The sequence below is a fragment of the Orcinus orca genome, chromosome 3 (assembly GCF_937001465.1).
Source record: "Orcinus orca chromosome 3, mOrcOrc1.1, whole genome shotgun sequence".
Classification (NCBI taxonomy): Eukaryota; Metazoa; Chordata; class Mammalia; order Artiodactyla; family Delphinidae; genus Orcinus; species Orcinus orca.
Genome location: NC_064561.1, coordinates 67,590,955 through 67,614,731, shown reverse-complemented (window position 1 = coordinate 67,614,731; position 23,777 = coordinate 67,590,955). Strand labels below are relative to the sequence as shown.

Genomic DNA, 23,777 nt, shown 5'->3' with positions numbered 1-23,777 from the left:
CCCTTTGCTATGTGGCTGCTTCCCACTAGCTATCTATTTTACATTTGGTAGTGTATATATGTCCATGCCACTCTCTCACTTCGTCCCAGCTTCCCCTTCCCCGTGTCCTCAAGTCCATTGTCTATGTAGCAGCTGGTTTCTTAATGATGGTCTTCTTCCTGGCTTGCAGGCTGCAGCCTCCTCACCATGTACGTATACATACATCACGTACGTATACATACACCATGTACAGATACATACACCGTGTATGTATACATGGTGTAAAGAAGCAGCTCTGATATTTCTTCTTCTTCTTATAAAGACACTAATCCCATCATGGTCTCCACCCTCATGACTTTATCTAAACCTAATTACTGCCCAAAGGCCCCTCCTCCTAACACCATCACAGTGGGGGCTAGGGCTTCAATATATGAACTAGGGGTGGGGCGCAAACATTCAGTCCATAACACAGATCAATGCGAAAAGGTGAAGTGTTCAGTTAAAAATGGTTATCCAAAGAGAAAAAGATTAAATTGGGTCTTAATTTAAAAATCAACTTCAAATGGTTCTAAGACTCAAATGTCAAAAACAAAAACAAAACCCAAAACAACGTCCAAGCTCTTAGTGGAAAATACAGGTTAATGGATTTTAGACCTTGGGCTAGAAATAATTTCTTTAAAAAGACACTGACTGTAGAATAAAAGATTAATACATTTGTAATAAAATCAAGGAAATTCATTTATCAATAGACATCTTAAAGATGTGAAAAGGTACAAACCAGGAGAGGATGCTCACATATACACACTGACACGGAATTAATACCAAGGATATATAAAGAACTCCTACAAACCAATATAAATAAAAATAACAATAGAAAAATGGTAAAAGACAGGAACAAACATTTCACAGAAGAAACCAATAGATGCCAATATAACCAATATAACCAATAGATGCACAAAGAGATGTTCTTTTGCTGTAATTAGAGAAATATACATCAAAACCAAGGTAGATTTTATTGTTTGACAAAAATTTAAAAGCCTGACAATGCCAAGTGTTGGAAAGCATGTGGATACAAGAGATTCAGGCCTATATATTGCAAGTGCATGTAAAAATCAGTACAACTACTTTGCCAAATAGTTGAATATTAGCTATTAAATATAACGATTACTCCTAGATAAATACTTGCGAGTTCCAGAATTCCTATTCCTAGTTATATACCCAAAAGAAATTCTTGCACATTTGCATCAGGAGGTATATATAAGAATGTTTATATTGACAGTGGGCAACAGGAGCAAAAATCAGGAAACAATCCATATGCCTATCAACTGAATGAATAAGCTACGGCATACTCACAGAATGGAATGTTTTACAGTAATCTAAATAAATGAATTACAGGAACACAAGATGATTGGATTTTAAAAATAAATATTAGAGAAAACTAAGTACCAAAGTATCACATACAGTATTTTACCCTTACTATAAAATTTAAAATAACTAGAAAAATATATATGTGGGAGTAACATATAATACAGAAAAAAAATTCAGAGGAGCAAAGAATGATGCACATAGAATTCAGGATGATAATTACCTTGATCTGCTGGGTCCAGGGAGTGGTAGGAGGGACCATTTGTACAATCAGATGTATATTACTACCAAGGTCCTGGCATTTGTGGGGAGGTGCTGTGTTCACAAATTCTTATTACTATTTCGATAGATAACTACATATATAGATATACAGCTAAATGATACTGGATAGGTAAGTAAACAAACAATTCAGGTCAGGTATGGACTAATGATGACAGTTTATCATAATCCAATTCTGTGAACTTGAGGTCCAACCGTATAAAAATAAAACAAAACAGCACATGTGAGAGAATATAAAGCACACAGAATCACCAATGAAGTATTCTTGCCAAAAATGTTTAAGCTCAACCAAGTCTTTAGACCTTCTCTCAAGGAGTGAAAGTCCTGAAACCCAGGAGACTTCCTGCCTAGTTCTTCGCAGTAACAGACCAGATTAAATCTGGAGGAAAAACTCTTGGATATAGTGCAAGGCTCTTATCGACGTGGTTCAGCTTTGACTCCAGATGGCAAAGAGAAGTGGAGAGGCAAGCATAAAAATAGAAGCAGAGAATTAAAAATAAAAAGCAGTGTGTGCTAAAATCCTTAATGCATTACAACAGAGAGTAAGGGCTCCACGGCCGGCCTCCGGACTCAGAACCCAAGACTTATCCTGCTGCATGGCCTATAGACACATGAAAAGATGCTCAACATCACTGATTAGTAGAGAAATGCAAATCAAAAGTACATTGAGGTACCACCTCACACGGGTCAGAATCGCCATCATTAAAAAGTCTAGAAATAAATGCTGGAGAGGGTGTGGAGAAAAGGTAACCCTCTTACACTGTGGGGGGGAATATAAATTGTTGCAGCCACTATAAAAAACAGTAGGCAGGTTCCTCAAGAAAGTACAGCTAGAATTACCATATGATCCTGCAGTTCCACTGCTGGTCATACATCCAGACAAAACTATAATTCAAAGAGATACACGCACCCCTACGTTCATAGCAGCACTACTCACAATCGCCAAAACATGGAAACAATGGAAATGTCCATCAACAGATGAATGGATAAAGATGTGGTGTACATATACAAAAAGAATGTTACTCAGCCATGTAAAAGAATGAAATAATGCCATTTGCAGCAACATGGATGGACTTAGAGATTATCATAGAAAGTGAAGTCAGTCAGACCAAGAAAGACAAATATTATCTTGGTATCGCTTATATATGGAATATAAGAAATAATACAAATAAACTTGTTTACAAATTAGAAAGACTCACAGACAGAAAACCAAATTATGGTTACTCAAGGGGAAGGGGGAGGAGATAAAATAGGAGTTTGGAGTAACAGATATACAATATTATATATAAAACAGATAAACAACAAGGATTTACTATATAGCACAGGGAGCTATATTCAATATCTTATAATAACCTATAATGAAAATGAATCTGAAAAAGAATATATATATATGTATGTATATATATCTATATCACTTTGCTGTACACCTGAAACTAACATGATAGTGTAAATCAACTATACTTCAATAATAGAAAGTTGCTATGAGAGGAGAGCTCAATATTGTCACCATAATTACAACAACAAAACGGAAATTGAACTGATTGTGTAGTTTCCAATGATGGAATATTCACGCAAATCTCATGCACTTCCTCATGTACATTCTGGTACTCTAGAAGAATTTTTCAAAGGGAGAACATCTCAGATTCATAGATTTTTCTCAGAATACAGAAAGGAAGTCTACAAGTAATACTTGGAAATGTAGCGCTTCTATACATCTGCCTTCCCTTTGGAACCAAAGGCTCTTCTGTGGGTGGATCTAAGATATTCTTTGGTTTCTTTGTAAACCACCCTGCTTGGGTCTGTCCTCTTGCCACTACTCTAATATTCCCCTTTCTGCTGCAAGATGTTTACCACAGTAAGGTCAGTTAACATATCCTTTTTCTGACATAATTACCATGTATATATACACACCACATTTTCTTTATTCATCCATGCATGAACACTTAGGTTTCTTCCATGTCTTGGCTATTATGAATAATGCTACAATGAACATAGGGGTGCAAATATTTCTTCGAGATAGTGATTTCATTTCCTTCAGATATATACCCATAAGTGGAATTGCTGGATCATATGATAGTTCTTTTTTTGAGGAACCTCCATACTCTTTTCCGTAGTGGCTGCACCAATTTACATTCCCACCAACCACGAAGGGAGTCATTTAGACTTACATTTGTTGGTAGGAGTAAACCAAACTATGTAGATAAGTTCCTTGTTTTCACTGTATCACCACTTAAAATAGCTAGCACTTATGAAACACTATGATGTTCCAAGCACTAGGCTGACTATTTCATAAGCATTGTTTCACTTAGTTCTTACAAATTCATGAAGTAGGTACCATCCTTACATCCGTTGTTTTTTTTTTTTTCCTTCAGATGAGGAAACTGAAGTCTGGAGAGAGTAAAAAATTTTCCTAACTTACATATACGATGTAGCAGAGCCAGTACTTGAATATTTCCTGACATAAAAGTCTGTGCTCTTAATCACCACTCAAAAATATCTCCTAAAGATATTGTTAACAGAACAAGCCACTCATACACGCACATACTCACGCTTAGGACTCTCCTTTAAGTTGAGTATTAGATAGATGAGCAAATTGAAATAGGAAACAAGGGCCCAGCCCTAGTCTTTTAGTTAGTTGTCACCCCACAACACGTCATACAGTACTCTGTGATGTTGACTGAGTAAAAGACTGTATCCCAAATAAGCCATGATGTTTCCATCATTTGAATAAATCTTCTTTCCTGTAAAATCAGAAATACTTTATCTGCAGTCGAAAACTATTTCAATGGGTTTCTTTTTAAGTTGGTACCATAAAATTCAACTTACCTCGAACCTCACCTCCTCTGAGAATCTTTCCTGATACCCCATTTCTGTTCTTGCTTAAATATTCCTTTTGAGTACTTCAGAGTGCCTGTGCAAATCTCTGTCTTAGCACTTATGACTCACTACAGTAATTATCGCTTTACTTTACTTCTAGGCTGTAACCTCTTGGGGTGTAAGTACCAGGCTTTATTCCATTTTATATCCCTAATGCCTTTCACAGTGCCTGAAATTAGTCTGTGTGTAATAAACACCTGCTGATGAATTTAAAAACTCAATGAATGTACAGCCAAACGACTGGCCTGTCTAAAATGGAAGAAATCAGATTCAAATTACTCTCAAAAGAAATTGTACAGCTGGCTGATAATAAAGCCGTATACTAATTAAAAATTGTAATTAGCTAAACCAAAAGTCGGAGAAGTAATTTATACTATCAGGAGGTAAGAATTGTGCCACTAGACCACGTGACACGAACACTTTTTTGTTTTTGTTGTTGTTGTTTTTTGACAGTTTCTGAGGGAAAGCGCTGTACAAACCAGGTTTTCAGTTCAGACGCCTGGCGGCGCTGCAGGCTAAAAATGGAGGTGGAGCCAGGCGCTTGCCACAGACTCCATTTTACAAAAGACAAAACTGAGAGGGGCTGGGGGTTGACGCGTCTTGGAAAGCGTCGGCAGCAAGCTGAGATTTTAGACCTTTCTTCAAGCAAATGGGAACTAGATATATGTTGATGTTATCCCTACTGGAAGACTTCCGAAGGCTTCTTTCATTAAAGACAACGCAGTCAAAGAGGCTATGCTGGAAACTGAGAGAAAATCCAGCAGAAAAAGGCAAGTGGTGAGTTTTCCTTTTCTTCCTGGGCGTAGCGTAAGCAGTCCAGGAAAAGGAAGGCTGCTTTTTATAGCCGGTTCCTGGAGATTTGGCCTCGCAGCGGAAAGGGGAGTGTCTTCGTAGCGGCGGGCGGACAGACCTGAGCAAGGTGGTTTCCAAACTGACCAAAGATTCGTGAGGAAAGGCTCTTCTGTGGGTGGATCTAAACTATTAAGAGATCAAAGAATATTGTAGATACACCCACAGAAGAGCCTTTCCTCCCGAATAGGAAGCCAGACCTATAGAAACTATACATTTCCAAGTATTACCTGTAAACTTTTTTGTTTTCTGAGAAAAATCTATGAATCTGAGATGTTGCCCCTTTGAAAAATTCTTGTGAATGTTTCAGAATGTGCATGGGGATGTACATGAGATTTGGTCGAATTTTCCACCATTGGAAACCACACAGGGAGTTTAATTTCACAATAATATGCGATGCAATAGTGGGGTGAGTAATTTGCCCATTCTTGGGGGAAAATCACTGGATGAAGAACAAGCTATGGTAAGTTTAACTCTCACAGAAGAAAATGGTAGGTATCAACACTAGTCTCAGACCTCCTAAGGTCCAGATCGTGACAATCAGTGACAACCTTTGAGATGCATGCTCCTCAGCAACGTGGTTGTCAAAGCCTGCTCAAGATTTAATCTCAGTATATTAAGGAGCTGTTCACAGAATTCTCCAGGCTCACTGAATTTTCCAGTCTCACTGAATTCTCCAATCTCTGGTGCGTACTCACCACACATTTTAAATACCACTCATATCTGTGCATTATAAACATCCACTGCAAGAAAATTACCAGGCAACTTCATGGCTACATGGCAAACATTCAGGCAATTTACATAGGAAATAGTTTCAGAAATACCTTTCTTCATGTAAAAGATGTTGGATGACAATTCCATAAAATTGGTGATGTTGGCACTTACCTGCTCGTCCTACAAGTACTTCCAGAAGAAGACTTCACCTCTTTAAGGATTATCTCAGAACTCTGGGATAAAAAGAAAATGCCTTGGTCCTTCCTTCCAGAATTTTCTTTCCATTGAATGTAAAAAAAAAAAAAAAATCCCGATATTCTGCCAACCTAATGCAAGACAGAGAGACGGGAGATACATCTCTTTAACATCACCTTATCTCCAATTAAATTAGTTTTTTTGAAGCTAAAATCAAGATAGTATGTGGAGACAGCTATGACCGTTGGCATTCTTGCCTTTTGGGCTCTGGGTAGAAAGCAGAGGAAACACCCCCTTTCTGAATAATGCTATAGTTGTTGTTTTATTGCTCTATCTTCAGTAGTGTTTTCTTTTCTTCTGAAGCATAGCTAATTGTTAATTTATAGTCACAAGTACCAATGCCTTAGCTATTTTTATCTTTTGTTTACCTATAAGAAAACTGATCTGGACACTTCAAAAAATTCAATATCAATAAAATACAGGGCACTGTTCTAGAATAAACAGATGTAACACCAATACAATCATAAAACTTGGTTTAAAAACAAATTTTCTAAGACATTCCTTATGTCAAGTGGTTAAGAAAATAAGTGCATTTATAAAAGGAATTCAAGAGTGAATAGAAGTCTTATTTAAGTTGAAGAAAACTGGGGGAGGATAATGGAAGGATAATTTTAAAAAGTTATTAGGGACTGGATTTTAGTTAATATGGAATTATTTTTACTTCGGTACATTGAGAGACACTACTTGAAAATATTCCATTTAGATTGCCATCAGTCTGAAAGAAAGGATTGGGATTTCCTTAATGTTTTGGTAAAAAGAAACACTCGGAAAGGACGCAGGGTGGCGCTGCAGCATTAGAAGTAGAAGGAAGAAAGCTACCAGTCTGCGCTCCTCTAGCCAGATGCTCTGCTAAAGAAGCAAGCAGGAAAAGGAGGCTTTCTAAGGCAGTTGCTCCGGGAAATCAGGGCCATAGGCATCTCCACCTATCCCAGTGTCTGAGTGATACTGGGAGATAGATCAGCGACAACGTGAATCCGAGCTGGGTCAAGTTTGCTGGGAGACGAGAGAGCGATGGAGGCAGGAGAGAGGAAGAAATGCTTTCTGAAACAAAGGCAAGTCTTGATATTCTTTGTTTGGCTGGGCATAGCTCAGGCTGGTTCTGAGCCTAGGCGTTATTCAGTGGCCGAGGAAATGGACAGTGGCTCCTTTGTGGCCAATCTGTTGAAAGACTTGGGGTTGGAGGTAGATGATCTAGCTGCTCGGGCCCCCCGGGGTCGTTTCCAAAGGGAAAAAAATGCGTTTGCATTTTGATAGGCAGACCGGGGATTTGTTGTTAAGTGAGAAACTGGACCGGGAGGAGCTGTGTGGCCCTACCGAGCCCTGTGTACTACCTTTCCAGATGTTACTGGAAAATCCCTTGAAGTTTTTCCAGGCTGAGCTACGGATTAGGGACATAAATGATCATTCTCCAGTTTTCCTAGACAAAGAAATAATATTGAAAATTTCAGAAAGTATCACTCCTGGAACTACTTTCCTAATAGAGCGTGCCCAGGACTTAGATGTAGGAAGCAACAGTCTCCAAAGTTACACAGTCAGCCCCAATTCCCACTTCCATCTTAAATTACAACACAGTGCCGACGGCACAATATTACCACAGCTGGTGCTGGACAAAGCACTGGATAGAGAGGAACAGCCTGAGATCAGATTAACCGTCACAGCGCTGGATGGCGGAATTCCACCCAGGTCTGGGACCGCCCTAATCCACATTGAAGTCTTAGACATCAATGATAATGCCCCCGAGTTTGCAAAGCTGCACTATGAGGCGCATGTCCTAGAAAACAGCCCCATTGGATCCCAGGTTGCCATTGTCTCTGCCAGAGATTTAGATATTGGAACCTATGGAGAAATATCTTACGTACTTTCCCAAGCATCTGAGGATATTCGGAAAACATTTGGAATAAATGCAAAATCGGGAGAACTCCTTTTAACACAGGAACTGGATTTTGAATCTATTCAGACTTATACATTAAATATTCAGGCGACAGATGGTGGGGGCCTTTCTGGCAGTTGTGTGGTGTTTGTCCAAGTGATGGATTTGAATGAAAACCCGCCGGAACTGACCATGTCAACGCTTATCACTGAGATCCCAGAAAACTTGCAGGAGACTGTAATTGCTGTATTCAGCGTTTCAGATCCTGACTCTGGAGACAATGGAAGGATGGTTTGCTCCATCCAAAATGATCTTCCCTTCATTCTTAAACCCTCTGTTGAGAATTTTTACAGTTTAGTCACAAACACAGCCCTGGACCGAGAGACAAGATCCGAATATAACATCACCATCACCGTCACAGATATGGGGACACCGAGACTGAAAACCCAGCACAACATAACCATGCTGGTGTCCGACGTCAACGACAACGCCCCCGCCTTCACCCAGACCTCCTACACCCTGTCCGTCCGCGAGAACAACAGCCCCGCCCTGCACATTGGCAGCGTCCGCGCCACAGACAGAGACGCGGGCGCCAACGCCCAGGTCACCTACTCGCTGCTGCCGCCCCTCGACGCGCACGTGCCCCTGGCCTCCCTGGTGTCCATCAACCCGGACAACGGCCACCTGTTCGCCCTGAGGTCTCTGGACTACGAGGCCCTGCGGGCGTTCGAGTTCCGCGTGGGCGCCGCCGACCGCGGCTCGCCCGCGCTCAGCAGCCAGGCGCTGGTGCGCGTGCTCGTGGTGGACGACAACGACAACGCGCCCTTCGTGCTGTACCCGCTGCAGAACGCCTCGGCGCCCTGCACCGAGCTGGTGCCCAGGGCGGCCGAGGCGGGTTACCTGGTGACCAAGGTGGTGGCGGTGGACGGCGACTCGGGCCAGAACGCCTGGCTGTCGTACCAGCTGCTCAAGGCCACGGAGCCCGGCCTGTTCGGCGTGTGGGCGCACAACGGCGAGGTGCGCACGGCCCGGCTGCTGAGCGAGCGCGACGCGGCCAGGCACAGGCTGGTGGTGCTGGTCAAGGACAACGGCGAGCCTCCGTTCTCGGCCAGCGTCACGCTGTACGTGCTGCTGGTGGACGGCTTCTCGCGGCCCTACCTGCCGGCCCCTGAAGCGGAAGCGGCGGACGCGGCCCCGGCCACCCTGCTCACCGTCTATCTGGTGGTCGCCTTGGCGTCGGTGTCGTCGCTCTTCGTCTTCTCGGTGCTGGTGTTCGTCGCGGTGCGGCTGTGCAGGAGGGGCGTGGCGGCCTCGGTGAGTCGTTGCTCGGTGCCCGAGGGCCACTTTCCAGGCCACCTGGTGGACGTCAGCGGCACGGGGACCCTGTCCCAGAGCTACCAGTATGAGGTGTGTCTGACGGGAGGCTCCGGGTTAAATGAGTTTAACTTCTTGAAGCGGATTCTCCCTAGTGGTCTGGTTCAAGACACTGGGCAGGACTAGTGCAAAAAGGCAATTGCAAGAATAGCGTAGGTTTCATTAATAGAAGAATCAGAAAGTTGTCTGGCTACGAATGGTTTAAGTCAAGGCTCTTGAGTTGATATAGTATTTTGTTTATATCTTGATTTTACTTTCTGTCTAGTTAACCCTGCATGTTCTTTTTTCATCTGCTTCCTACCTTTTCAATCCAGTATTAATGCCTCTTTCTTTTTCTAATAGGTGAGTAAAAATAAATGCATTATCTTTTAATGATGATTTCAAATAGGTTTTTTAAGGTCGTCATTTCAAATTCTATCCAAAGCAATGTAGAGAGAGTTCTGAACCACCAATATTAATAATTTACCCTATTGAATATAGTCAGGTAATATTCTTTATACTACTCCTAAAGCAGCTTTGTCTGTGGTTAATGAAGTGGATAACTAAAAATGTTTTAATATGTACCATTTTAAGGTGTATCATCCTGTAGGGGCTTAGTACTCAAATAAAACTTACACATATACTTCATTTTCTGTTTTGACATTTGCAATTAATATTTCAACACTGTATATGCTTATATTGGCTAAAAATGGACAAAAAATGTAGGTCAGATTACTCTTAGATTTGCCTAAAGTGTATTTATGATGGATGACTGAGAAAAAAATTAAACATAGGCATTTTGAACAACTGATCGTGCTTTTTCGTTTGGCATGAAAAGATTATTTAATAAGCATCTGGTGGAATGACAATTTGTTTTTTAACTTCTGAGATGTAAGTATTATCAACCTGAGGGCCATTTTAAAAAAATTTCAAGAAAGTACATGTATATATGTTCTCTAAATGCTTTATAGCAAAAGTGGTTTCCCATCCAATACTACTTTAAAAGAATTAATATCTACTTGGCATTTATATGGTGATATATGAAGGAAATATTTTCTTTGTTTCCTCTCTTAGTTCCCTCTTTCATATTTCAACCTGACATGACTTAGGATTATGTATGGTCCTTCTGGGATAAACACTGCCCAACCACATCAGCATTCTACCTCCTGTAGAGTAACTAAAAGAAGATTAGAAGAATGGGAAGTTCTAAAGGGGAGAGAGCAATATCACTGTGAAAGTCTAAATTAACTGCAACTAAGAATAAACTCTTGAAGCAACCAAACATCAATTTTTATGTCTAGTTTGAATGAAATAGAAAAAATAACCTTATTTTAAAGTACATAATATTTAGTCCCCAATTAACAAATCTGATTAGGAAAAAATAAAATTTCTCCTCATAGGCATTTTCTCATCCAGAGGCATAGAACTTTCCAGAAATTGAATACTCATGACTAGAAGAAAGAGAACTGAAGTTTCTCAAAGATTTTGAAAATTCTCAAAAGAGAAGAAGAATGTTGTTAACTAGACTTATGTCATCATTTGCAATATGCACAAATATCAAATCATTGTCACACCTGAAGCCAATATAGTGTTACATGTCAATTACAGCTGAAAAATTTAAAACTCCTAATGACTGTAAAAAAAACCAAAAAAATTTAATACTGACATGTCTTCAATCACACAGAAAGTTATAATCATATTAAAATGGTGTTATTTTATGTATGAGAGTCAAATACATGAATCCTTTAGTAATCAGGGGAAAGACAGTATTTCCTTTCACTCATTAAGTACTTTATAGAGATATTGAATCTGAATCTTTGGTCAGATGTTTTTTTCTTCTTTTCATACTTAGCTGAATTTTCATGAAGATCAGAGAAAAGGCAAAGAATTCTGATCAAGACTTCTCTGTATTTGGCTGGCTTAGTTCCAGCTCATGTGAGAACCAGGGAAGTTTTCAACTACAGAAAATATGGAGGCCAGTTCTTTTTTGGCCAATATGGTATATGATTTTGGACTCAAATTGGAGGCACTATATAACCGGGGAGTTATTTAGACCCAGACATAAGAAGACAGATACTTAATAATATCTTAGTTGATAGATGCACTGAATTCACATATTGTTGAGAAGTGATCAGAGTTTCGTAAAGCCAGAAAAGATCATATGGATTAAATTTGAAGATAGGAAAAAATTATACCTTACTCTTGGTTCAAAGTTGCTTTTATTTCTTGGCTATTGGAAACCTTTTACCCTTTTATTTGAAGACAACTTTCAGAAACTTCTTTACCTGGATATTTTATTAAGTACATGACAGAGAGGGCACTATGTATAGTACTAAGTATCTTTGCCACTTTTTGGAATTCCCCCAACCGAAAGTCCAGCACTAGGTAAAAATGATGACTTTCTACATTCATAATAATTTCCCAGTAGTTTTTCTTTTAAAGGATGGACAAATTCATTACTGTGAATTATTTCCAGATTGATCTCTTACTAATATTCTAATCTAGTTTTTAATACTGAAAGGCAAAGAGATGAAAATGAACTTTAAACTTTTATGTAGAGTTGTTAAAAGACTAAACTATATTCAAATATCACTCATTAAAACTAGTGAACTAACTTACCACACTTTTAATAAATCTTCCTGAATCCTTGAATATGGCTTCCTTGCAAATGGGGACTTTAAAAAATTACAGTTTTTAAACATATATTCCACTACTATATTTTGCTTCTTAGAGTAGATTGTTACATGTTTTAAAGCTGGCAACCTATTAGGCATAATTCAGTTATTTCTATGTCTAATCCTCATGTTCTTAGCCAATAGTTTGGTTGGTCATAGATTTTAAAATGTAAACTAGGGACTTCCCTGTTGGTGCAGCAGTTAAGAATCCGCCTGCCAAGCAGGGGACACGGGTTCGAGCCCTAGTCTGAGAAGATCCCCCATGCTGCGGAGCAACTAAGCTCGTGAACCACAACTACTGAGCCTGCGCTCTAGAGCCCACAAGCCACAGCTACTGAAGTCCACGTGCCTAGAGCCCATGCTCTGCAACAAGAGAAGCCACTTCAATGAGAAGCGCGCGCACCGCAACGAAGAGTAGACCCCGCTCGCTGCAACTAGCAAAAGCCCATGCACAGCAACGAAGACCCAATGCAGCAAAAAACTAAATTTATATAAAAAAATAAAATGTAAACTAATTTTCCTTCTCCCTCTTTTGGTATTGAAGACTGTTGATGAACAGTCTATCAGTCTAGTTCTCATTCTTTTATCTGTAAACTTCTTTACTCTAAGATGTTTTCTTTATTCTTGATGTTCTGATATTTGCTAGGTCCAAACCTGAGATTCACCCAATATACTGAATTTCTTTAAATTAACTATAGTTTTTGGTGGGCTTTTTTCCCCCAAAATTTCCATTTGGCAGGTTTTCACAACAATTTGTTTTTTTTTTTTCAAACAATTGCCATTTCCTTCTTTTTTGTTGGAGGAAATTAAATATCTTTTACTTTTAAGTTCTTTCCGTGTTGTTCCAATCTCTGTTTCTTCTGTATACATCTTTTATTTGTTGAGTCTGTTTTTCACACTGTTAGTCTTGTTAGTTGGTGATATTTTATTGAGAACTCATGTTCTATTGGAGGTTTCCCTCATACCATTACTGGTTTTGGTAGTCTTGCAAAGGGAGGAAGGAGTCTCAAAGTGGTTACAGCCTCAGGCTCTACAAATCCAAGCCTTAATTAAGAAGCTTAGCTCAACTTTGCCACACACAAGTAGAAGTTCTGGACCAACACCTAATGATGTGTTTGAGCTGGGCCCCAGTCTCCCTTGGGTGGCACTGCTCTGCATTTGCTCTATGAAGCAAAATCTTAGGGACTGTCACCCTCTGCTTCTTGGCTGTCATGATGTCCGATAAGGCTATAGACATGAGAGCTAATGAAGACATCATTTACTTTTCAATCTTTAGAGTAAACAAGCTGATTTAATCTTAGAATAAAGCTGATTGTTGAGGAAAATGAGTTGTAACTGAAGTAATTGATACATGAGAATTACCTACTGGGAAAAAACATGGTCTTGATTCATATGCATGACAGTGCTGCATATGGTGGTCCTGGATGACACACCCAACTTGCTGGATGACAAAGAAAACCCACTGCTAAGCAATCCTATATTGTGTACTGAGTTGGTACCAGGTAGAACAAGGTGGTATCCTGGATGGTGATGAGCTAGAACTCATGACTATTTTATCAAAGATTCAAAGCGTCAAAGTACTTAATGTTTAGCACATGGACCCACAACCTGGAAGTATAGAGCACTGAAGCATATCTAGGCTCCTAAGAGACAGACACAGCCAGGCACAAACATGTGCTGTTATTAAAGACAACTAGAAGCCACCTTCTATTTGGCATAATCATGCTATACCTGGTCTAGGACCTATCCCAGCCCTACCTTCTGTTCCTTGAACCACCCACAGAAGTTTACTCAAGCCAACACATGCTCTATCCTCTTTTTTTTTTTTTTTTTTTGTGGTACACGGGCCTCTCACTGTTGTGGCCTCTCCCGTTGCGGGACGCGCAGGCTCAGCGGCCATGGCTCACGGGCCTAGTCTTTCCGCGGCATGTGAGATCTTCCCGGACCGAGGCACGAACCCGTGTCTCCTGCATTGGCAGGCGGACTCTCAACCACTGCGCCACCAGGGAAGCCCCATGCTCTATCCTCTTGATCACTAATTTGATTTAGCCATCTTCCTCTTCCAATTCTCTCTGCTCCCATTCAATGATACTCAAATGTGGAGGATGAACAAGGAGCCTTCAGTGGACTGCTGCTCATAAGGCCACCTTCTAAGCATTCTGGGGATATCAACATCACTAAGCCTTAGTTCCAGAACTACTAATATGGGAGGTTTCTGATTGGAATATCAGAGACAAATGGGTTCAGATTTATTTTTTTTTTGGTACGCGGGCCTCTCACTGTTGTGGCCTCTCCCGCTGCGGAGCACAGGCTCCGGACGCACAGGCTTTTTCTTCCAAGTTCAACAACTTGGGGACATTTTCTTGTTTAATTCAAGAAAATGATCAAGTTTGATGCTCCACTGCCAGATATGGTCCTTCTGAGATATTGCATATACTTAACTGCTGTAGCTTGGTATTAGTATCCCATGAAAGCTGGAACAGAGAATGAATTTCTAGCTACAGTATCACTATAGCATTGCAAGATGCATACCATCTGGTCCTGACAGTAGACCAAAGGGTATAATAAGATTTTTCAAAGTTGAGGGATACCAGGGAGTTCCCTGGCAGTCCAGTGGTAGGACTCGGTGCTTTCACTGCCATGGCCTGGGTTCAATCCCTGGTCGGGAACTAAGATCCTGCAAGTTTTGCACCATGGCCAAAAAAAAAAAAAAAATTGAGGGATGGCAGAGAAAACTCTAATTTTAAAAGATACATGCAAGTTCATAGTAGCACTATTTATAATAGCCAAGACATGGAAGCAACCTAAATGTCCATCAACAGATGAATGGATAAAGAAGATGTGGTATGTATGTGTATATATATATATATATATATATATATATATATATATATATATACACACACACATACACACACACACACAAATGGAATATTATGCAGCCATAAAAAGAATGAAATAATGTCTTTTGCAGCAACATGGATGGACTTAGAGTTTACCATATTAAGTGAAGTAAGTCAGACAGAAAAAGACAAATATATGATATCACTTATTTGTGGAATCTAAAAAGATGATACAAATAAACTTATTTACAAAACAGAAATAGAGTCAAAGACTTATGGCTACCAAAGGGGAGTGGGGGAGGGAGGGATAAATTAGGAGTTTGGGATTAACACATACACACTACTATATATAAAATTGTTAAACAACAAGGACCTACTCTTTAGCACAGGGAACTATACTCAATATCTTGTAATAACCTATAATGGAAAAGAACCTGAAAAAGTGTATATATATATATATATATATATATATATATACACACACACACACATACACACACATGTATAACTGAATCACTTTGCTGTACTCTGGAAACTAACAACATTGTAAATTAACTATACTTCAATAAAAATAATTTTTAAAAAGTTAAGGGATAAATTATACCATGTGGAAATAAAGTTTAAATAAGGCTAGGCATTAGAAATATGGATTTGACCAACTTAAATCTTAGAAATAAATACCATCTCACCTCAAAATAAATAAATAGTAACCTGTGAGGTGATGGACATTAACTAACCTTATTGTAATAATCATTTCATAATAAGCACATATATAAATCATAACACTGTACACCCTAAACATGCCCAGTGTTATTTGTCAATTATATCTCAATAAAGCTGGGGAAGAAAAAAGAAAGAAATACCATGAAACTAATTTAAAGACTACAAAGAAACCACAATATAAAAACAAAAACACAATTAAGGAAAAGATTTTACACACACACATCATTGATATTACATACACACACACATAATTTGGATTCTATTTTTTTGTTCTAAATTATATTCTAGAATATTGCTCTTCTGACTGAAAACAAACATCTAGACCATCAGATCCCTGAGAACAGAAACCAGACCATTAATATCTGAATACCCAGAGCTCAATACAGTATACTGTAAATGGTGTGAATTCAAAAAATATTTTTATTTAGGTAAATAATTTAATGATAGAACACTCAAATTTCTTTAAACACAATATTTCAAGTTACTATATTTTTGTCTGAGTACAGATCTGAAGTGGTACAAATTGTATCTAAATATTGAACCATGAATTAAGCAAAAAGGGTGGAAAACAATTCTTCTGACTTAGGTTTCAATTCCTTACTCCCACTCTTGCTTGCCTCAAATGATTTCTATTGAAGATATTTAGGTAAACCTTTAATGGACAACGTGTGAAAAGGTCCGTTGACTATAGGGCTAATTGAGACAAGCTCATGGGTACTGAGCAGGGGGCCTTCGGACTTTGAAAGGTCCACTTCCTGCAGAAGCCATTCCTGTTCTCTTTTCTACTTTAATCCAGACCTGCTTGAATGAAGCCGCATTAAGTAGCTACTGACCACTTACGTACGTAATATATAACTTAAATGTATAAATAACTTAGAAGTAAAGTAGAAAAATGGTTTTCTTTTAAAGAAAAAGCAAATGGAAGACCAGCCACCGCTCTGGAGCACACCAGGCATGACACTGAGCATCCCCTCCCCAAATGTCTGCCCCAGCCCCCATTTGTCAACATCCATCACCCTGACCCTCTTGCCTCTGGCAATATGGCTAGACTTACCTCAGAGGTTTCACAGATAGAAAAAAGCTGAAGGAAACTGGGGATTCCATACCAGGTGTACATTCCACCAGCAGTGATTGACACACATGCCACGTGCGATCATTAACACCGGGAGCCTGCCTGTTTTCAGCTTTACAGGCTGCTTAAGAACACTTCTTATTGAGAGAGACTCTGCTGGTCTTGGATCATCATGGAATGATGAGGCTTACTTTAGTAAGAATGACCCTCTTACATTGTAGGGCCAAAAAACACATGCACGAGAGTGTGGGGATCAGACGAACTATGTTTTTCTGTTTATGGTTTTTGTCAGTGCCTATATACATACATATGGTACAGTTTAATAAAGTTGCTTTTCTTACGTTTCATTGCTTTGTAAAATCACATCATATATACAGTCATCAATAAAACTCACAGATGGCCAGTACAAAATTTAGAAGTTTCCAACACTGTAAAAAAATGACAAGGAGTTATTAGCCCTCAGGTAAACTTCAGGATGGGTCAGCCCTAACATTAATCACTGTGGACTGCAAGCACTAAGTTCTGTCTAGTTCTATTTGAGAGGAGAGGACTTCATCCACTGGTAACGTCACCTGATCACCATCAGGGCACAAAAAGTTCTCATGGCTTTGGCACTCTCTGTTCCCTGGAAGGGTTTCTGACTGGTGGAGGCAGAGAGGACAGTGAACGATCCAAAAGGAATCAACAACCCCTAAATGGGCCAATAGTACATCCTGGAATCCTACCCAGGCCAGGACCCGGAGACTGGAAGCTAAGAACTGTTGTCAACTACATGGGTCTTCATCCAAGCACAGAAGCACAGCCCCATCCCTCACCCCTTCCTCAGTCTAAAGTAGAGCAGAGGGGAAGCTCTTTGGAAGAAGAGAGAAAGGAAATTTGGTACAGACAAAGGCCAGGCTACTTCCCAGAGGCCTAATGCTCTAGGCCACACCTAACTAAGAGTGTGCAATATGATCCCACTTTGAAGATGAATAGCACTATTTTAAGAGTAGAACATCTTGGGAAAATCCAGGATGCCTACTCTGAAACTTTAACTCGAGGCTGTGGAAGACACATCAGTATGCAGGTATATTCTCCTCTTAAAAATCTAAGATGACAGAGACCACCCTGGTGGTCCAGTGACTAAGGCTCCACGCTCCCAGTGCAGGCAGCCCAGGTTGGATCCCTGCGCAGGGAACTAGATCCCGCATGCCACAACTAAAAAAACATTCTGCATGCTGCAACTAAAAATCCTGCATGCTGCAACTAAGACCCGGTGCAGCCAAATAAATGAATAAATATTAAAGAAAAAATCTGGGTGAGAAAAAATATGAAATCTTGCCATTTGCGACAACATGGAGGGACCTTGAGGGTATTATGCTAAGTGAAGTAAGTCAGACAGAGAAAGATAAATACCATAGGGTTTCACTCATCTGGAATATGAAAAACTATAATAAACAAACAAAACCCCTAATAAATGAACAAACCAAAACCAAATAAAACAAACATGTCATTACAGACAACAGAGTAGTGGTTATCAGAGTGGGTAGGTAAACGAGGGAGACAAAGTGGATAAAGGGGATCAACTGTATGGTGATAGATGAAAAATAAATTTTTGGTGGTGAGCACATTGTAGGGTATACAGATGTAGAAATATAATGCCATAAATCAAGATTACCTCAATAAAAAATAAAATAAATCATTGTAAATGAAAAAATGTAGATGGATATTTTCGTTTTCAAGCACCAAAAACTTTTTAAAAACTTTAACTGGCTAATATAGTGCACATGTTAAGCAGACTTTTAAAGAGACCCTACATCTTGAGTGGGTTAAGTAATCATTTATAACCATCTTGAAACATGTTTAACTCGGTTTTTCTAGTGACATGAGATTAAACATGGAAACCAAACTGTGTTTCACTCACAACATATAAGCAAACAAACTGCATGTACATGTATAGATTTATGCAAAAGCCCGGTGAAACAACTATGTTTAGCTTTTCAGAATAGGTACATACGGCCACCCACTCGCCCTGTATTACCTCACCAAACACAAGAGCAGCAACTTTTCTATTTCAATACAATTATGGGCAGAAATTATATGATATAAAATAGAGGTTCTTCCATAAAGGTTAAGATTTAGCATATAAGCAGGGAAGACAAAAGCAAAGTTCCCATGAAGTCAAAAATAATACCACACTGGTCCAGTGCTCCATGAAACTCTGAGTTAGATTATAGTCCTCAAAGGCGTGTACTTGGATCCAGATTCACCAAGACACTTCAGTATGCTTCAAACTGGCTCATCATCATCTTCCTGCTGTATTCATAAGCCAAAAATAGTGCCGCATTGGCAGGGAACGCTCGAATCAAAGTAGCTTTCAGACCAGAATATAAAGTTGCTACTCCTTCCTTTTTCACAACACTTAAAAGAGTTCTGATAAATCCTGCCTGTTTTCCAAGCATGGAAAGAACCTGAATTCTGGATTTGATACAATCCACTGGGTATATGACAAGCCAAAGGCAAATTCCAGCAATTCCACCGCTTAACATCAAGGGGACAGGGCCTAGTTCATCTTTTGATCCATCCGAGGCAAAAAACGATCGGCTCAGTTCATAGCCACCGAAGAAGAAGAAATAGCCTGGTACTACTTGAAACAGAGTGCTCGTGAGTCCGTGGTAGAAGCCCAAGGGGCCATCCTTTCTAAGGATACTCTTCACGACGGACCAAACTGTATTATGGCTTTTTGCTATCCTCCCTGACATCTCCAGTTCGTGCATGGTCTGCAGCCGGCACTTCACCAGCTCAGTGGGGCACAGGGCCAGCGCGCCAAACGCAGAGGCGACGGAACCAGCGGCCGCAGTCTGCAGATCATTCAGCTTCGCCCGCTTGTCCAATCCAACCACTTTCTTCACGAACTGTTGGCAGAAGCCGTAGCACAAGAAGAGGACTGAGTTCTCGGCGACGTAGGCCATCAGCGCGGGGGCCGGCCCCTTTGTAGAAGCCCCGCAAGCCCACCTGGGAGTACGTCTTCAGGCCACAGTCGACGAGGCCCTTGTACAGGCCAGGGAACGTCTGCATCTTCACTTTCAGTGTGTCGAAGGGCTGCCCGGTCAGGACGCATGCTGTGCCCCCAAGGGCCCCCGCGGTGAGGTCGATGGCGGCTTGGATGGCAGGATTGGATTTCATGTTCGCCCACTCTTCTGCTGGTCTCCGAGGAAGGGAACTCTCTGGAGCTTAGGAGGCCGTCCCGTGTCCAGCCGCCTGCTCTTGGTTCTCTCTCCGGCGCGGGAGAAGCCGCTTAACCCCAGACTAGGCCGCGGGCCGCCCTCCCCACGCACTGAAATAACCCCCGGCCCGCGGGCCGCGCGCGCCTCTCCTGGCGCCCTGCGGCCGCCGCGTCTGGGCCCTAAACCCGTCAGCCGCCCTCCCTCTCGCTCCGCGCCGCCGGCGGTCCCAGCGCCCGCGGGCCCCGGGGCCGACTAGAGAAACACTTCTAATGAATCTCAATACAGCAGTAGAAAGCTGTCCGATAAATTCCTGCGATTACGGCCAGAAACTCTAGGCGCTGCTGCGGCGGAGGAAGACTTGCCTTCCTGTTCGGCCAGAAACCCTCACCTCCCGGCAAAACAAAATGGGAGGTGCTTGATCGCGCCTCGGGACAAAGGGTCAATCTACAGAGACAAAGGTTTAAAATAGGGAAAACGAACAAACACTTTGCGGGGTTTACCTGACAATCGGTGGCTCCTTCGGATCAGAAAACCCTTAATCGTCTCCGGAGAGGAATGGCGGCTCCACAAAGGTGCCGGCCTCCGCCCCTCTCCAGGTGTAGCTCTTTGCCCGCCGGGGGCTACGCCGGGGGAGGCCTGAGGCGGGCAGATCCCCTCTTTCGTGGTAACATCGCCGAGGATCCTGGCCTGAAGCCCTGTGAGCTGGTGGGACGCAGGACCGTCGTTATTTCTAGAGGTTAAGTCAAGGCCGTGTACAATCGCATTGGAAAACATTTATATACAGCTAAAAAACTTGATATAAAAGACCTGTGTGGCTCCAGCGCTCTGTGCGTGCTAAGGCTCGGGGTTCTTGCTGAGGAGCCATGCAGCTTTATGCAGCAGCAGTTCTGGATATAACCGACCACAGGCCTAGTAGGCAAGATGCAGTTTGGGGCATCAGTGAGGGTACCGCTGTCAGGACACACTTTTCCTCCCATATGCTTATAATCCCAGCGTTGGAACGAATTCTCTTAAAGTTTACATTTTAAGCCCTAGGCGGTATTTTACTTTGGGGGTAAAAACAAAATGGTGGAGGGGGCAGAAAGTATGCTAAAAGGATTCTTTCATTTAGAAAGCTTTCCTTGTCTGATTCTTTGGGTATCAGTTAATATTTAAAAGTGAGGCACCTAAAAGCAGATTGTGCGTGGATACTGTTTGTCAACAGGTAGACTTCATTGTAGTAAGTAGTGACTTGGCCTTTTCTTTGGAGAGTGCCCAAATGTATCTGGATTTCTTTTCTCTGGTACCATATGGTTTCTTCAGAGAATAATCTTCCAGTCTTGACTGTGTGTGTGTGTCTGTGTGTGTTTGCGGGGGAGGGGGGGTGCGGGTGGTGTTTACCTTGGGTACTGATTTAATGACACCAAGTGGGAGAAGAGGGTTGACATCCTGCAGTCAGAAAACAGACTTTCACACAATTCCCTTGTTCAATGCTATGGACCCCCAGCCTCCATCTGTGCCTTCTTTGGTTCAATTTACCCAGAAAATAAACTTTCTGTCTGTGGCATGGGCAAGGAAAAGTCATCTGGCTTGAGTGAGATAGGGCTCCTGGACACCCAACAGCTCTGAGCACAGATCTTATTATCTTTTTTGTCTGTGCCACATGGCATGCAGGATCTTAGTTCCCAGACCAGGGATGGAATCTGTGCCCCCTGCGGTGGAAGCCCAGAGTCCTAACCACTGGACTGCCAGCGAAGTCCCTGAACACAGCTATTAATGAATCCTGTTTCTAGCCTCACACCTTCCCTCTTCCTTGGAAACTGCCTGCAAAAACTGAGCCTCAGTGTCTATATCAAGTGCGTGGGTTTGTTTCTCCTTGGTGTACCTCCTTGCAGACATTTAGCATGTAACTTTCCGTGATCTATGAATTTATCGTTTCTTCATCTGCTTTGGCCTTCTGAAAACATTGACATCTCTCATCCACTGTTGTCTCATCTCCTATTTTCCTTGCCCTTGGGGGTTACTATATTAGCAGGCTATCTGACAGAGAAAAGAAATTTATGAGAACAATGTGCCATTTTAAACTAGAAAAAAATTTTTAAAATTTCGTATCACATTTGATGGTTTTTTAAAAATTAATTTTATTTATTTTTGGCTGCATTGGGTCTTTGTTGCTGTGCTCAGGCTTTCTCTAGTTGCCGCGAGCGGGGGATACTCTTCGTTGCGGTGCACAGGCTTCTCATTGCGCTGGCTTCTGTTGTTGCAGAGCATGGGCTCTAGATGCACGGGCTTCAGTAGTTGTGGCATGCAGGCTCAGCAGTTGTGGCTCACGGGCTCTAGAGAACAGGCTCAGTAGTTGTGGCACATGGGCTTAGGTGCTCCACAGCATGTGGTATCTTCCCGGACCAGGGCTCAAACCTGTGTCCCCTGCATTGGCAGGTGGATTAACCACTGCACCATCAGGGAAATCCCTCACATTTGAGGGTTTTTAAAAACTGTTTTGGTTTTTTAAAACTGTCCATTAATTACCTATGGTTCATTGTTTGTTTTTTAAAAGCACATACTGTTTTTACAAACACAAGAGATGCTGGATACTACAATAAATCATCAACTGCTTTTGCATTAAATTCATATATGTATATGTTCTGCAGAAACCAAGTTAGTAATCAGCGCCAGGGATCATGAGGGCATTAATAGGGAAATCGTCTGTAATTTCATTGAATTATCAGACATAGTTGTGCAATAATACACAGATCTCAAGTTCCATGAAATATATTTAAACAGCTGCACTTGGAGCACATGTACTCCCACGCATACATGGAAAACAATGGCAAAGGAACTTCCAAATTCTCAGTGAAGATGCACACCCACATCACATGTTCCCTAGCAATCAGATGGAGTAGCCAGATAGGATTACCAGAGAAAGTAAGGTTTGAGCTGAGGGCTGAGTAACAAAAAGCTAGCCATGAGACTATCTGGAGACTGTTTCAGGAAAAGGGAAATATAAGTGTAATATAAGTAGAGCTCTGTAGTGTGAAAGAGCTGGGCGTTTGAAATACAGAAAGAAGGCCAATATACCTGCTGTGTGGTGAGCAGTCTTCCTAGTCTGTGTTTTCACACAGTTCTTACCAGGTAATAAAAGTTTAAGCAGAGTTGAAGACAGTCCTTCAGAGGCATGATTGGTCACAATTTGTCCAAATTTTTTGTCTCAAACATTTGATCTACAAATTCAAAACGTCAAGCTTTATGACATTTAGATGTGAACATAAAGATCCCATTTACCTAATCTATAGAAATAATGCAAAACAGAGACCACACTGACATGCTTATTGCAGCATTCTGTGTAATAGCAAATTTAAAATGGAACAACCTAAGTGACCGGCAATAGGGGAGTGAATAAAATTAAGAATTTGTAAAATTTCTGCATTGCTTAAAATTTTCAGTGAGTTTTTTCTTATAATATTTTAAAACACTAATTTAAAAAATTCAACTTCCATTCATGAACTCAGAAATATTGAAAACCGTAGCCCACCTATACATCACACTCATCAGGCAAGGGAGCTATGAGAAAAGTGAGTCTTTTTTGGTAACTCTGGATTTACATGAAGGGAAATGGATCCCAATCTTCTTTAGTTTTCCTCTTTTGAAGTTTACATAACAGATAATTACTCTTCTTTATGGAGGTTTTAATATTTATGCAAAACCAAGCCGTAAATGAATCAAATAAAAACCAAAGCT

General features: G+C 40.9%; 1 protein-coding gene and 2 pseudogenes across 1 annotated transcript in view; 1 reads left to right on the top strand and 2 right to left on the bottom strand.

The window, feature by feature from the left end:
• The window catches only part of LOC101286646 (transcription initiation factor TFIID subunit 7), a 209,203-nt gene that overhangs the window by 5,434 nt on the left and 179,992 nt on the right, over positions 1-23,777 (bottom strand). The gene's annotated exons all lie outside the window — the stretch shown is intronic.
• Positions 6,520-10,676, top strand: LOC125964115 (protocadherin beta-2-like; annotated as a pseudogene).
• LOC125964117 (mitochondrial ornithine transporter 2-like) lies at positions 19,079-20,323 on the bottom strand (annotated as a pseudogene).